This window comes from Pongo pygmaeus, chromosome 10, assembly GCF_028885625.2.
Source record: "Pongo pygmaeus isolate AG05252 chromosome 10, NHGRI_mPonPyg2-v2.0_pri, whole genome shotgun sequence".
In the NCBI taxonomy this organism is placed as follows: domain Eukaryota; kingdom Metazoa; phylum Chordata; class Mammalia; order Primates; family Hominidae; genus Pongo; species Pongo pygmaeus.
Window position 1 is genome coordinate 32043424 of NC_072383.2, and position 15881 is coordinate 32059304.

Here is a 15881-nt window from a genome sequence, read left to right on the forward strand (position 1 = left end):
ATCAAGAAAGCAAACTGCCCAAATGACTAAGAAACCTCATACCAGAATGGTTGCTGAATTCTTAAGTCCTGGCTCCCGACTCACAGGAGCCAATCTCATGTCCCAGTGAGTTGTGGGGAGTGTCTTCCTGAGCAGGTGAATGGGGCAGAGGTGTGGCTGCTCATCACCCTTCATTGCCATACTGTGAAGGTCACATGCAAGACAGGAAAAGCCATGGAGCAGATGAGGTGTGGGGCCAAGAACACTCAAGTTGGAGGTTCTCACTGTGGGCTCAGCTATGTGATTATATGCTAGGGTAAGCCTATTGTCCTGTGCCTCAGTTTCCTCATTGGTAGGATTCAAATGTTAATACCCACCTCAGGAAATGATTGTGAGGAGTCAGTGTTAGGAATGTGTTCTGCTGCAAGTAACAGAAAGCTCAACAACTACACCTAAACAAATTAGGAGTTTGTTGTTCTCACATGAGAAGTCCAAGGCTAGATATTCCAGGGCTCAGATACCTGTGCAATTCTCATTGATTCTAAAACCCACTTTTTTTCACATTTGAACATCTTGGGAATCTGGTTGTGTCTTAAAAACATTTCAAGTTGTAGTTTAATTAACAGCATTTTATCTTTCCTAATGATACTTAAATACTGCTGTGTCTTATAATATTGCTTACGTATCCAATGAAGACAATATCAGGGGCTAAGACTCTTTCTAGCGTTTATCTCCTCCATCCTTAGTCTGTGGGTGACTTCCTGCATCCTCAAAACCTCATGCCTTGCTTCATGGTTGCAACACAGCTGCTGCATCTCCAAGAATCACATCCATATTACAGGCAGGAAGGAGAGAGAAGTGGGAAGAAGACAAAGGGTTTTCTTTTCTTGACATTTTTTTTCTTTTAGTTAGAAAGAGATGCCCTCTCTACCAACTTTCACTTACATATTATTGGGCAGAACTATGTCACATGGCCACCTACAGAGTTCTGGGAAGTTGAGTGTTTAGATTTCCAGGCTCTCTAAAAGAGGAAGGCAAGGGAGCAAGTAGGTGCTTGCTTGGGTACTGAGTGAGCCCACCTATTGTGTCTGCCACAGTATTGAAAGTACCTAGCACAAGTATCTGGCATATAGCAGATGCTCAAGAGAGAGAAATCCTGTACCTACTATACACACAGACACACACACACACACACGCACACACACGATTTCTTTTGAAGATGAGGGAAGCCAGCCCGCCAAACAACTTCATTTCTTGGAACACTATAATCAACACTCTGTACGAATGCAAATGAGGTTTACCCAAGAAAGAGTGATAAACACACTTCTATCTTTTCCAATTCTGCAGAGCCGTTTCCGTAGGCTCATGCACCAGAAGATTCTGGCACAAAATAAATAAACAAACTGTTTTGCTTTTCTCACACGTGAGGGTATTTTGGTTTCCATCCACCAAGCTGAGGCTATCTCTCACTTCAGCTCTGCAGCAGCCACAGCCCTGCAGCCCCTGCTTGGTCTCGGTGGGAAGCATTTACAAGCTGGCATCTATGAGCCATCCTCACTTCAAATCTGTGAGCAGGGGATAAGCATTTCTATCTGCCAAAATTGCATCTCAGAGAAATCAGGAACATGTTCAAGGTCATCCAACTGGTAAGTGAGGAGCTAAGACAAACTGCGGTTGTTCTGGTGCCAGTACCCTTCCTTGTACATCTCCTTGCCCCCCGAAGGATTGCTTTCTGTTTAACTCTCAGTTTTAGGCCAAAAAAGTCAGGCATCACCCCAACATCAGGATCCCATGGAAGGGTTGTCATAGCGATGATAGAAAGTGGAGGCACTCTAGGGTTTTCTCTGTCCATGCTCCCAGGCAGGCCTGGGGGTCTGGCAGCCTCCTTGAGACTCTCCAAAGACATCTGGGCAGCAGAGTCAATCCCTGGGGGCTCATCTAGGAACTCCAGGGACTGTGTGCTTCCTTCTACTCAATAGATGGGAGACACTGAGACTTCTGCAAAGAGGAGGTGATGCCCAAGGTCATAACAGGAGTGAGAGCCTGTGTGAGGACCAGACCAAGGGCTTCATGCTGCCCTCTCTCTGGGGCCCAGGGCTGTACTGGCTCCTGTTTTGTCCTTGATTAGAGATAGCAGCTCTCAGGCTTCTCAGGGTCACAGACAGTAGGGCTGAGCTTAGAGGGGATGGGTTGGGAGGGAGGGATGCTGAGGTAAGACAGTGAGTCCCTGGGCAAGTATTTGTTCGAAGAGTGACAGGAGAAGGGAATGAAGTGGGGAAGCAGCGGAAGTGTGCAAATAGCCATGGTCCCTGGCCGTTTTTGAGACTTCATCAGGGAGGCCTACCCTGACCCTCATGATCTAAATGAGCCTTGTACTTCATTATTTCCTCTGTTCTTTTCCATTATAGCACTTACTACAATTTTTGACTGCCTATTTCTTTGTATGTCTTTTCTTGTTTGAGTCTGTCCAGGCCACTAGACTCTAGAGTCCATAAAGGCAGGAAAGACGTTGGCTATCCATTTGCCCAGGACCCAGCAGTGCCTGGCATATAGTAAATGCTCAACAAATATGTAAAGAGAAAGTGGTTTTTTTTTCAAACATTCCTGATTCAGCTTGAACATTGATACGAACCAAAATACATGACCATTGAATAGCTGCAACTTGTGTCTGTGAGTACTCACCATTAGGTACAAGTTTAAAACAAATGTAATTTATTATAAAAATACTTTTTTGATCATCTGTGATTTTTTTTAGTGCTGAGGCAGATAACAAAAGATTAGGCTGGGTATTGTGGTTCATGCCTGCAATCTCAGCACTTCGGGAGCCTAAGGCAGGAGGATCACTTGAGCTCAGGAGTTTGAGACCAGCCTGGGCAACATGGCAAGACCCTGTTTCTACAAAAAAAAATTAAGATTAATATATTTTCCAATAGACAGGAGTTAATTAAAAGATTATTTTTGATCTTATTATTTCTCATATTTACTTCACGGTATAATGATCAAGTCTGGCACATAATGGTTTGTAGTCTGTCTTACTTTTGTGTAGAAAATGATATTAAAGGGATTTTTATTTTGCTCCTTTGACATGAGAACATAGGGTAGAATGTATCTTTGGGCCTCATAAGGGACCAAAAATCCCCCGGCCCACTACACACAGCCTCAGAGGGTACTGTTCCTACTGCTGTTCAGGTGAAAGGCACACCTGGAGTTGGGCAGTGTGCAACCTGCACAGCCTTGCAGGAGCAGCCTTGTCAAAATCCAGGCTTGACAGCTCATCTCCCTGTTTTCACTCTTGCCCCTTTCTGTTCTTCCCATGACATCCAGAATGATCTTTTCAAAATTTAAGTGAGAGCATGTGATTTGTCTCCTTAAAATCCTCCAGTGACCTCTCATTGTATTGAAAACAAAAACAAAACCCCTCTCCCCGGCCCTCAGGCCCCGTAGGATCTGCCCTTCGCCTGTATCTCCTGCATGTTTCTTACCTTCCCTTTCTCCTTTGCTCGTTGAACTCCAAACTCCGGTCCTCGGTTAGCCAAATTCATACCTGACTCAGGGTATGCGTGACTTCTGCCTGAACTTGGTCTCCTACCTGGCTTCCTACTTTTGGCCAATCTTCATTGGTGTATTAGTCTGCTTTCACACTGCTATAAAAGAACTACCTGAGACTGGGTAATTTATCAAGAAAAAAGGTTTAATTGACTCACAGTTCCACATGCCTGGGGAGGCCTCAGGAAACTTACAATCATGATAGAAGGCAAAGAAGAAGCAAGGCACGTCTTACATAGTAGCAGAAGAAAAAGAGTGAGATGGGGGTGAACCATCACATACTTAAACCATCAGATCTCATGAGAACTCACTAGAACAAGAACATCATGGGGGAAACCGCCCCCGTGATCCAATCACTTCCCACCAGGTCCCTCCTTTACATGTGAGGATTACAATTCGAGATGAGATTTGGGTGGGGACACAAAGCCAAACCATATCAACTGGCTATTTTCTTCTCATCACTCGGACCTCATCCCCAGGAGAGCTCTTCCCTGACTCTGATTCTGCACTCCTCAGTCACCCTCCATGACATCTCTGTGTCTCTTCTCTCCACAGAACTCATCCCTATCTGATATGTCCTTGTTTCTCTATGTTCATTCACTAATTATCTGTGTGCTCCACTAGACTTTAAGCTCAGTGAGAGCTGGGGCATTATCTATGTTGTTCTTTGCTGCACTTCCAGTGCTGACAACAGTGCCAGGCCCATGGTAAGTGCCCTTGAAACATTTATTAAATGGAGGAATGAAAATCCACAAGGAGACTTGGTAGTGGTGGTCCCCAGCCTGGCTTGCTGACCAACTGGTGGAGTCCATCTGAGGACTCGAGAACCAACAGGAGCCTGTTGTGCTGGAAAGAGTCAAGAAACCAAGAGGCCTGAGTCTACTGCCTTTTCTTGTTGCAGCCATTAGCCTCTTTCTCTCTCTCTCTCGCTCTCGCTCATGCTCGCTCTCACTCATGCTCGCTCTCACTCTCTCTCAGGACTTCCATTTCCTCATGTGACCTGTGAGGCAATTGGATTGGGAGGTCTCTGAGGTCAGAGGGCGGAGTCATTGGGGTAGCTAAGTCCCTAACTCTCCGGAGCCACTGCAGCCCTGAGCCTGGGGTAGGGCCAGATCCCATACACAGGCTCCCAAGAAGACACATTTGCAAAGCCTGTGTGCTGGTCCCTCCCCCAAGGATTCAAAAACAGGTGCTTGAGACAAAATGAGGAACGTGATGGGAACTCTGTGATTGAAGAGAGTGTGTTGGTTTGACTTCTGGGCACTGTACTCAACATTCAGCCCGATGTGAGTGGGTCTCCCACTGCCTCAGTTGCTGGCCTCCACTCTCAGCCTGTACCCTATGAGAGTCTGGCTGATTTTCTCACTCTTCATTAGCACAAATCCAGCAGTGCCAATGTGGTATCTCCAGACAGAGGCCAAGCTGGCCCTCGGCACTGCCGACTGGGGAGCAGATAGAACTTGCTGCCATTTCCTCTCCCCACCCTCCTGGGTTCGGCTCTGCCACCTCTTAGAGTAGGACTAGGGAATGACCAGAGGGCAGTTCGGGGTAGGTGGGAAGAGAAACTGCTGCAGACCTGAATGAAAGGAAGGAGTAAGGCACACACAGGACCACAGGAGGGAGGCGGAGGTTCCAAAGGCTATTCTGCCAATACCTGACCATGTGACATCACCTCCCTCTCTGGGGATCAGTCTCCTGGTCGTGAGATCAGACTAGGTGACCTCTAAGCCATCTCCCAGTGCTAGAATTTTCAAGTTCTCAGTAAGTGCTAATTTCTAAAACTGCAGTCATCACATATGTGCTATGCAGGAAATGGGGCAGGGAGAGAGACCGCAGGAATTCCTGTCCGATAAGAAGGAAGTGCATTGGTCAGCAGACTCCGGCCTTTCTTTCCACGACAGCACACCTGATGAAGGCTAATTGAGAGTTTAACATACCCCCAGGGATTTTTGTGGACTTCGGCACAGATGCAAAGGGTCCAGGGCTATGCATGATTCTTGGAGGCTGGGGATTAGGGGTTGGGGTGACAGCTAAATTTTTACCATATCACACTAGTGTATTGGACACCACATTTAAGAGCCACTTAAATCTGCACCAGCAGACCGGATTGGAAAATTTATGTTAGCAAGGCTATAGACTAGGCCAAAATCATGTTGCACACCATTAGCAGAGTCTCTTGATGGTTTTATAATTTATTCTACATGTATTCAGTTCTGTTATTGTCCAGCACTATACTAAGTGCTAGGGAAGTAAAGATGAATAGAATCCAGCCCTTGCTCTCTAGCAGTTCCCAAAGAACCTGCTGTGGCACCCAGGATTGCCCAAGCCAGAGCCCCCACCATTAGTCCCAATGATACCTTTTGTACAAATTTTAAAAAGGCCTGCCTTTGGGACAGATGCAGTCCAGGGTGCACACAGCCAGGTGAGCACATTAAACTGACCATTGGTCCCCCTTTTTCCCCTCAACTGAGCACCCTGGTGTAGTCAACAATCTGTGCAACTGATCCTGGTGGTTATGGTGGGCTGCCAAATTTCAATTAACATCTAACATATATTTTCATTCTAATGGGATAGACATGCTAGCAATGCCTGTCAAATGGAGCACAGACCCCAAAACGTCATATCACAGTGGAGCGTGGGGTAAGCTGGCTATGATGTGAGGTGAGAAATGTAAAATCTGGCCAACTTGGTGTTTATTGGAACATAAAAAAATGTAACAGAACAGAAAACTAGTATTAAAGGGAGACCAAATGATAGTGTGGTAATAGTTGGGTGCTTTTATGGTTGCTTTGAAAATCATTTATACTGCAGTAGTAATTGCATTGTAATGATTCCTGACTTGTTTAGTGTGTTTTAGTATTTTAGTGCTGTGATGTTGCACACACACACAACAAAAGTTGGAAACCATCACTCTAGTGGTTCCAGTGGAAAAGAAGTATATAAAACAAATTCTGTTCCATGATTAAGTTCTTCTTAGAGATTTGAGATAAAAACAAGTCACTTAACTCTACCTAGAGAGGCCAGGGAGGGCTTCCTAAAGGAGGTGATAAATAAAGCAAAATTTGAAGATTAAATACTAATTCACCAAGCAGACAGGGTGGGAAAGGGCACTGAGAGCAATGGAAACCACTTGGGCAAATGTGTGGAAGAAAGGACAAATTGTGCGTACTGAACTGCAAGCTGTGATATGGACTGGAAAGGAAGGCATGAATAAAAGCATCAAGAGGTGAAGGTGAAGCCAGCTCACAAAATAGTCCTAATGCATGTGGCTCTGGTCCTAATCCTTCCCCAAAATTCAAACCTCCCACCACTGCCACCAATCCTAAAGTAAAGGTAAGAATTTTCCCAAGATACACATGATGTATTTTTGCTTTGGGCTCAGCAAAATGCCACAAGCTATAATCTTTTAACTTGGGTAGAAAATGTATAACACTAGCTAGGTGTTTTGCAGAAATACCAAGGACTAGTACAAAATGAAAACGTGGAGACTCTTTTTCAAAAATTATTAAGAATTTCAAGATAGCAACAGTAGAGTATTTAATGAAGTGCTAGGCCCATCAAAGTGTGGGGCCTTGTATAACTGCACAGATTGCACACCCATAAAGTAGGTTTTGTCTGCAGTTGAGGGCAACCAGGAAAAAGGAAGAAAGAAAGGGTTGGGCGGTGGGGAGATAGAAAGAGAGGGAGAGGGAGAGAGAAAGAGAGATTGAGATGCTAATTCAAGGCAGTCAAAATCCTTTTTTTTAATCAAGCTTCCAAAATTTTGTCCTCAAAATATCCCTAGTAACAAGAAGGATCTGCAGTATAGCAACCCTCCACAACCATATAATTTATTTGAGTTCTTATGTCACTGAAAAATATTTTGCATGAATTCTTTGCAATGATACATAGTGTTTACTTTAATATGAAAAGTGTCTTTAGTAAGGTGACTGGTTATGAGATAAATATACAAAAACTTATATCATCATGGATCAGGAGGTCAGAGTGCGTACCATCTTCTACATCTTCACCTATACAAAGTACCATGAAATAACAGAAATTATATTTTTAAAAAAATAGATTTATAATGTGGCTGGAAATCAAGGAAGAATGCTACTTGCAGACTAGAAATATTGAAGTACGATTTTTTAATAAAGATAGGACTGAATTGATTAAAAACAAAAACAAAAACAAGAGAAGGTAAGAAAAAAAAACAACCACCAAGCCAAAATGAGTAGGAGGGACTACACAATGCAAGAATAGTTCCAGAGCACCCCCAGTTAAGAGTGATGAGATCCATGTGGGGAAGAGAGCCTGGGATCTCAATGTCATCAGGTGAATACTTCAGAACAGCTGAGCCAGTCAGGCCTGTCCCCTTCAGGCCTCCATTAACATGGAGCAATTTGTAGATAAAGCATTTCCTCCTAGGTTCAAGCTGTTGTCACTGCGCTCTGAAAGGGGAGTTCTGACTCAATAAATCTTGTGAGCTGGGGCCAACAGGCAGAGTAGGACCTCTGGTGCCATGGACTCCTGAGAGGGATAGAGAATCCCTGCCATCTGGGTCATGCTATCTGCAGACCCCACCTGCATAGACACCTCCCCATAATCACTGGGAAGGGCAACAGAAATTGGTATAGGCAATAGTGATTTCCATTTGAGTTGGGAAAAGCATTGTGTTTGGATATCACAGCCTCTGCCAAAGCTAGTTTTCACATATTTTTGAGATCTTCCTATGGTCAGGTGATTGATCAATTTATAAATATTGCATGACTGAAAAGAACATAAAATCTGATAAGTCAAAATGTTTCTTTTCTATAATTATTATACCATATTTGTTATTTGTGTTCATTTAAATCCTCTTCAGTGCTGTCCAATAAAAATACAATGAGAAACACGTACGTTATTTTAAATTTTCTAGTCACCACTTTAAAATAAGCAAAAATAAACTGATGAGATTAATTTTAACAGATTTTATTTATCCATTTATTTTAGGTTGCAATCTTTTTTAACTTTTATTGTAGATTTGAGGGTACTTGTGAAGGTGTGTTACATATGTAAACTCATGTCACAGAGGTTTGTCATACAGATCATTTCATCACCCAGGAATTAAGCTCAGTACCCAATATTTATCTTTTCTTCTCCTCTCCCTCCTGCCAACCTCCACCCTCAAAAAGACCCCAGTGTCTGTTGTTTCCTTCTTTGTGTTCATAAGTTCTCATCATTTTAATAGATTTTATTTAACTCATATCTAAAGTATGATCTTTTCAAAATATAATCAATATTTAAAATATTAGGGCTATTTTACTTTATTTTTTCATACCAAGTCTTTGAAATCCAATGTATGTTTTACACTTTATAGCACATTTCAGCGTGGGTTAGCCGTATTTGAAGTATTAAATAACCTAGTGACTATTGGCTATACTGTGTGGCTAGGGGCTACATTATTGGAAAGTGCACCTCTCGATCCTTGGTTATTTTTTGTCTACTTGTCCTATCACTTTTGCTTTATACATTTTGGAGCTATGCACAAAGGTTCATGGGTGGACACGAACAAAATCAAAAAAGTCTTCTTTGGCCAGGCACGGTGGCTCATGCCTGTAGTCCCAGCACTTTGGGAGGCCAAGGCAGGCAGATCACTTGAGGTCAGGAGTTCAAGGCCAGCCTGGCCAACATGGCAAAACCCCGTCTCTACTAAAAATACAAAATTAGCCGGGCATGGTGGCATACACCTGTAATCCCAGCTACTTGGGAGGCTGAGGCAGGAGAATTGCTTGAACCTGGGAGATGGAGGTTGCAGTGAGCCAAGATCATGCCACTGCACTCCAGCCTGGGTGACAGAGAAAGACCCCATCTCTAAATAAAGAAAGAAATAAATAGTCTTCTGTGACCATTAATTCTTTGGGCTTTGGATTCATTTTATGTTATATTAATATTGGCATGTCTACTTCTTGGTGCCAGCATTTCCTTAGTTAATATATCTTTTCCGCTCCTTTATTTTGAAACTTGCTGTGTCATTTTTTCATGTGTGTCCCTTTAAGCAACATATAACTGCATTTGGTTTTGTTATCCAGAGAGTTGCCATCTTTTAATAGACACATTAACCAAATCATATTAATTCTAAATATTGGCATATTTGGACATATTTGTCCATATGCTTGTACTTTTTAGTTACTGCGCTTTCTTGTTGTTTCTTTTAATTTTTTCATTTCTTACTTTTGTTGGATTAATCAAGGTTTTAGGTGTCCTGGTTCCTTTTTTTTTTTCTTTTAGCAGTTTAACATTTACACATCCTATTTCTATTCTTCCAGTACTTACCGTTAAGTTTTTTCAGCAAAAGGAAGCAGATCATTTTATTTGCAATGATGTGTGATTGCCACTGGATACCTACTTTATCTTGTCCATTTTTGGTTATTGTTACCCTTAATTTTAACTAATTTTAAGTTATACATATATTTTCTCCCTGTGAAAAAACTAAAACATTATAGGTTTGGTCAAATTCCTCTGACTGCATCCCCAATCCCAGTCTCTTCTCAAGAAGTAACAACTATATTTAAGTTTAAAACATTTTTGACTTTTTATGTATATATATGTATACATGTGTGTACATCTGAATATGTCTATATATACGCATACATACGTATGTATGTATACATGTGTGTATGTGTATGTGTGAATATATCTATACAAACGTGTGTGTGTGTTCAGCTACCAAAAGAAATACTTTCTGTGACTCATTTTGTAGGAATTTGCCATAAAGAAATAATTGAATAAGTAAGCAAGTATATATATTAAAGAATGTTTCATAACAACATCATCAAAATTTTTTTTTAATTGAAAACATCCTGGCTGGAAGCGTGGCTCATGCCTGTAATCCCAGCACTTTGGGAAGCCTAGGTGGGCAGATCATCTGAGGTCAGGAGTTCAAGCTCAGCCTGGCCAACATGGGGAAACCCCATCTCTACTAAAAATACAAAAATTAGCTGGGCATGGCGGCACGTGTCTGTAATCCCAGCTACTCGGGAGGCTGAGCAGGAGGATCAACTTGAACTTAGGAGGTGGAGGTTGTAGTGAGCCCAGATCACACCACTGCACTCCAGCCTGGGCAACAGAGTGAGACTTTGTCTCAAAAAAAAAAGAAAAGAAAACATCTTAAATATTCATTAATAGCGTATTAGTTAAATAAATTGTGGTATATCCATATATTACATTTAAAATGATGTAACATATTCTTAAATCCATTGACATAAAAAGCTGACTAGAATATAGCCTCAAATTTTAAAAAGTCTGATTACAAGCACATACTCACAAACACACACGATTAAAAGATATTCACCAAAATCCAGTAATACAGTGGTTATTTATGATAAGTAAGAGTCCAAGTGGTTTTTACTTTCTTATTTAATATTTTATACTGATCAAATTGTCTAAAATGAGCATAGACAGATGTTACACTTTTGAACATTTTTTTTAAAACCTATTCCCTTCTTTCCAAAAAATCTTATATAAAATCTTAAATAGAACAGTTGCTCCAGGAAAATTCATGAAGTTTATCTAAAGGCTTCTCTTCCTTCCCAGTATGTGACTTTGGGTCCAGAGAACCTGTGTCCTTACAGAAGCAGGCTTTAGAAAGCTTCCTGGAGAAGATGAGAGAGGATTAGCAGTGTGCTGCATGTAGCAAAAAAAAAAAAAAAAAAAAAAAAATACAGTTGTAAATAATTATCATTTTGTATGATATTTATATATTTGCTCAGCTGTCTCTACTTATGTTTCCTGTATGCTAGCTATGTTTTTCTGTTTTGCCCTCACTAATTTTCTCCTGGGAAAGAACCAAGCTGAAGTTCCTTCATGTAGAATGCCAAGAGAGCACGGACATTTGAGCAATGCTTTTGACGCTGCTAATGAAGATCAATATTTCAAGCACTAATTAGTGCAACTAATGTTCTTGTTGTGATTGGAAGTATGCCTGAAAACAGTTGAAAAATTCCTACTTGTAACATCTTTCTCGTGGGAATTACACCTGAGACTGTGAGGTTCAATTCCACAGTCATTTATTTACCAATTAAGCAGCAGATACTATTGCAAAAATCAGAAGGGTCAGTCATCAAGTTCATAGCCAAATGCAGGCTGAATTAAAGCTAAGCCTAAAGGACCAGTATTTAACATCTAGTCATTCCCTAGTCCTTCTAGAAGAAAGACAGATGCTAACAAAAGGCTTTTTAGCTCTATTTTTCACATGGATTAAAAAACCAAGGCTAGTTTCCACTTTCTAAGAGAGTAGAAATAATCTTAGGAGTTTCTCCCCATTTTAAAGACGGAGAAGCAGGCTGAGTCAGATTAGCTGTTTCTGATGGGTTCCTGAAGTGAATGTTTTCTATTAATATCTCCAAGAACCTAACTGATCTTCCTCAGAATGGCTCAGTCAGGAGTTTATACAAAGAGTACTCATTAGGGCCATATCAGGACAGCCGCTTAACCAAGCATGGATGTCAGGGAGGCAGAAGTAGCTTCATTACCTTGCAGTCCTCCTAGGTAGTGACTAGAAATTGTTTTGAAAGACAAGCTTGGCCCGGCGCGGTGGCTCTTGCCTGTAATCCCGGCACTTTGGGAGGCCGAGGCGGGCGGATCACGAGGTCAGGAGATTGAGACCATCCTGGCTAACACGGTGAAACCCCGTCTCTACTAAAAATACAAAGAATTAGCCAGCCGTGGTGGCAGGTGCCTGTGGTCCCAGCTACTCGGGAGGCTGAGGCAGGAGAATGGCGTGAACCCGGGAGGCGGAGCTTGCAGTGAGCCGAGATCACGCCACTGCACTCCAGCCTGGGCGACAGAGCGAGACTCCATCTCAAAAAAAGAAAAAGAAAGATAACCTTATGCTCAGAGGATGGAGAAAAGCAAGTTTTACAGTTCCTGACCGATGAGGCTTTACTGTACAACCTGAATGCCAAGTTAACGTGCCATATATCCTGGGGATGCCAACAATAACAGAACATACTCCTCACTGTCGTGTGTGTGTGTGTGTATGTGTGTGTGTGTGTGTGTGTATGTGTGTGTGTGTGTGTGTAGCCATCCACAAAACAAAAAATGGTATTTTCTGTGACTCCATTTCTAGGAATGGATATAGACACTGTTGTTGAGTAGAGAGGCTATCAGGCCCTGTGCTGGCATGGAGCAGGGTCTCACAAGATCTACACTATATCACCAAGTAGCAATAGATGTAGGTCATTTCAGATAACAAACAAGGAAGTCTAAGTTGGGTTTTTGGGGGGTTTTTTCCTAAATTTCTAAAGGAGTCTCTACAAACTCCATTACTACTGCATCCATTGACAGATCTCCCTATCAGATATAAAGGCAGAGAAATGGTGCCAGAGCATGGCCTAAAAGCAGAAGCTGCCAGCACCCCGCCGGGGACAGAAGATGAGCTACAGGCCTGAATATGGGGCTGTCTTAGTCAATTTGTGTTGCTATAAGGGAATATCTGAGGCTGGGTAGTTTATAAAGAAAAGGAGTTTATTTGGCTCATGGTTCTACAGGCTGTATAGGAGGCATGGTGATAACATCTGCTTCTGACAAGGGCCTCAGGAAGCTTCTACTCATGGGGGATGGTGAAGGGGAGCCGCATATGCAGATCACAAGTTGGCAGAGGTGGCAGAGAGTGTGGAGGAGGTGCCAGGCTCTTTTCAACAACCAGTTCTCACAGGAACTAACAGCAAGAACTCACTCTTGCAAGAAGCACCAAGCCATTTATGAGGGATCCACCCCCTGACTTGAACACCTCCCACCAGGCCCCACCTCCAACACTGGGGAGTAAATTTCAACATGAGACTTGGAGGGGACAAACAAACCATATCCAAACCATAGCAGGGGCACAGGTCTCCAGATCTGGGATTAAAACTCTCCTTTGGAGGATTTCACTTAGCCCCTTCTGGTTTTTTTCCAAATACTTAACAACATCCTAGCGTTCGTGATTCCACCAATGCTCCATGCTCATGGGAAGCTGCTAAAATGGGAGCCTGTACAAACAGGAGTTGTCCTGTTCATTCTCACAGCACCGTCCATTCAATCTCTGGAGTACCCAACCTGGCAGAGAAACCTCCCTCCTCATACAACCACAGAATAAGAATCAAAATGGAATATTTCCAACTCCTATCTCATCTTCTTCATACCTTTTCTAGTCCAAGCTGAATTCCCATCTCCATTTTCATAGATGGTGGATTCTCATTCTTCCCCCTCACCTTCTTCAATGTTTTGTGAAATAAGATGGAATAGGTTAGGATCTTGTTAGTGGTGCAGTGCTGGTTGAAGAGGCCAATTCCTTCATAAAAGGTAAGGACAAAAGAAAGCCAAAATCAAAAAGTCTAGGAATTAGAATTCTAGGCCTGTGTGGTCTGATATGGTAGCCACTAGCCACATGTGGCTACTGAACACTTGAGATGTGCCACATGCAACTGAAGGGCTGGATTCTTTATTTCATTTAATTTTAATTAATATAAACAAATTTAAAAACTGATCATTTGATTTCATGGTTGGAAAGCGTAAGTATGTATGTAGCAACATAGGCTTGTAAATCTATTTCCTCTACCAAAATGTTATGAAATCTAAATACACATTGAATATTTCCACTGAAAATGTAGTGTCTGCATGTAGATGTGCAATACACACAAAATATAACCAGAGTTGGAAGACTTAGTAGGAAAAAATGTAAAATATCTTATCATTGATTTTTCATATTGACACACGTTGAACTGATATTTTAGATATACTGTGTTAAATAAAATATATCATTACAATTACTTTCACCTGTTTCTTTATATTCATTTTTAAACGTGGCTCACGGAAAATTTTTAATTACATATTATATTTCCATTGGTTCTCCACTGTAGACGTTTAATGTTACTGGGGATACTGCTGGAGAGGGAATACCCTAGCCCAGAGCTTCATTCATCACTCACCCTCTCCTACTGCTAAAAAGTCACTCCAGGCCGTTTTCCAACCCTCTCTTTCCTCATTGCTGTTTTAATGTTACTAACTTTGGTGAATGCTGACCTCCCCTCACCCTTACCCTCTTCCAGCATTCCTCCCCTCCTCGGGCCTACTCCACTCTTCTCTCTTCCATCCGGCTTTTGAAAATCCATCTTCTACTATGAATAAGCTTCCTCTTCGCTCCCCATTCCCCAGGCTCTTTCCTTCACACCACCTTCTCTGAGTCTTTCTAACCATCCCTGTCTGTTTAAACTGCCCCGTTAGAGGCCAAGTTTTGTTTCCTGCACCCGTTCTCAGTGTCCCTGTACCTCCGGTTGGATTTCTAGGAAACAGACTCTGCACAGAGATGGAGATGGTATGTGGGAGGTCTCCTGGGAGGTGCTCTTGGGAACAACACCTTGAGAGAGTGAGGGAAACAGGATTTAGCAGAGAATGAACTTGAACTGTGCTGCTTTCCACAGAGGCCTCGGCGGATCCCTTGGGAAGCTATGGAGCTGGGGTGGCCCTTCAGGTCCCTCTGTAATGGAAGCAAAGAGGTGAACCTTTGTATCTCCCCATCAACCAATTGGATCTGAGATACAGATGCCCCCCACAAGGAGTGGCAACCTGATTTATATAACCCACCACTCAAATAGTTACCTTGAACTAGCCCAGAGATCTCCTAATTTCTAAATCTAAACCTGTTTTCTTGGGCGCCCTCCTCCTTGGTGTCCCTGCAGCCCGGGCCCGGGCCCCCATTGAACCTCCCTCTTCTCCTGAGTCCTGTCACCCCGCACAGTCCTGACCCTACCTCATGGTTTCTCTTGATGGTTTCCGTTCCTTTCATGGGCTCCTTCTCGGTAGACCTAGATTCTGTCTTCAGCCCTGTTCTCTGTACCTTGTCTACCCTCTCCCTCCACCTCTTGTGTCGGCCCAACTTCTTTCCAGATGATTCCAAAATTCACATCCCTTGCCTCAGCCTCTCCTATGAACTCCAGAATCACCCTTCCACTTGCATTTTCTGGATATCTGCCCCTGGAAGAAGGTGGCCTGCTTCTCCAAGCCAACTTGCTCCACACTAAACTCAGTCACATCACTCCAGGTTCTCCTCCAGACTTCCACAATGTTACAGCCCCAGTGTACTCCTCCTGCACCACACAGTCTGTAGACTCTCCTTTGCTGCAGCTTCCGCATTCATCCCCCAGTTTAAGGTCTTCATCTCACGGGACTATTGGAATCATCTCCTTCCCGTGTGGCCCCCCGCGAAGCCCTTCTCAGCAGCCAGCTGGGGTATTTAGAACACTGGTGCTCCTGGTACAGTGGCTTTGTCAGCGTCCCCTGCCTCCAGTGGCCTCCCTGGATCTAGCAACCTGGTAAATGGGTAATCTGCCTCACTGCAGCTAAGTTTCAAAAGAACA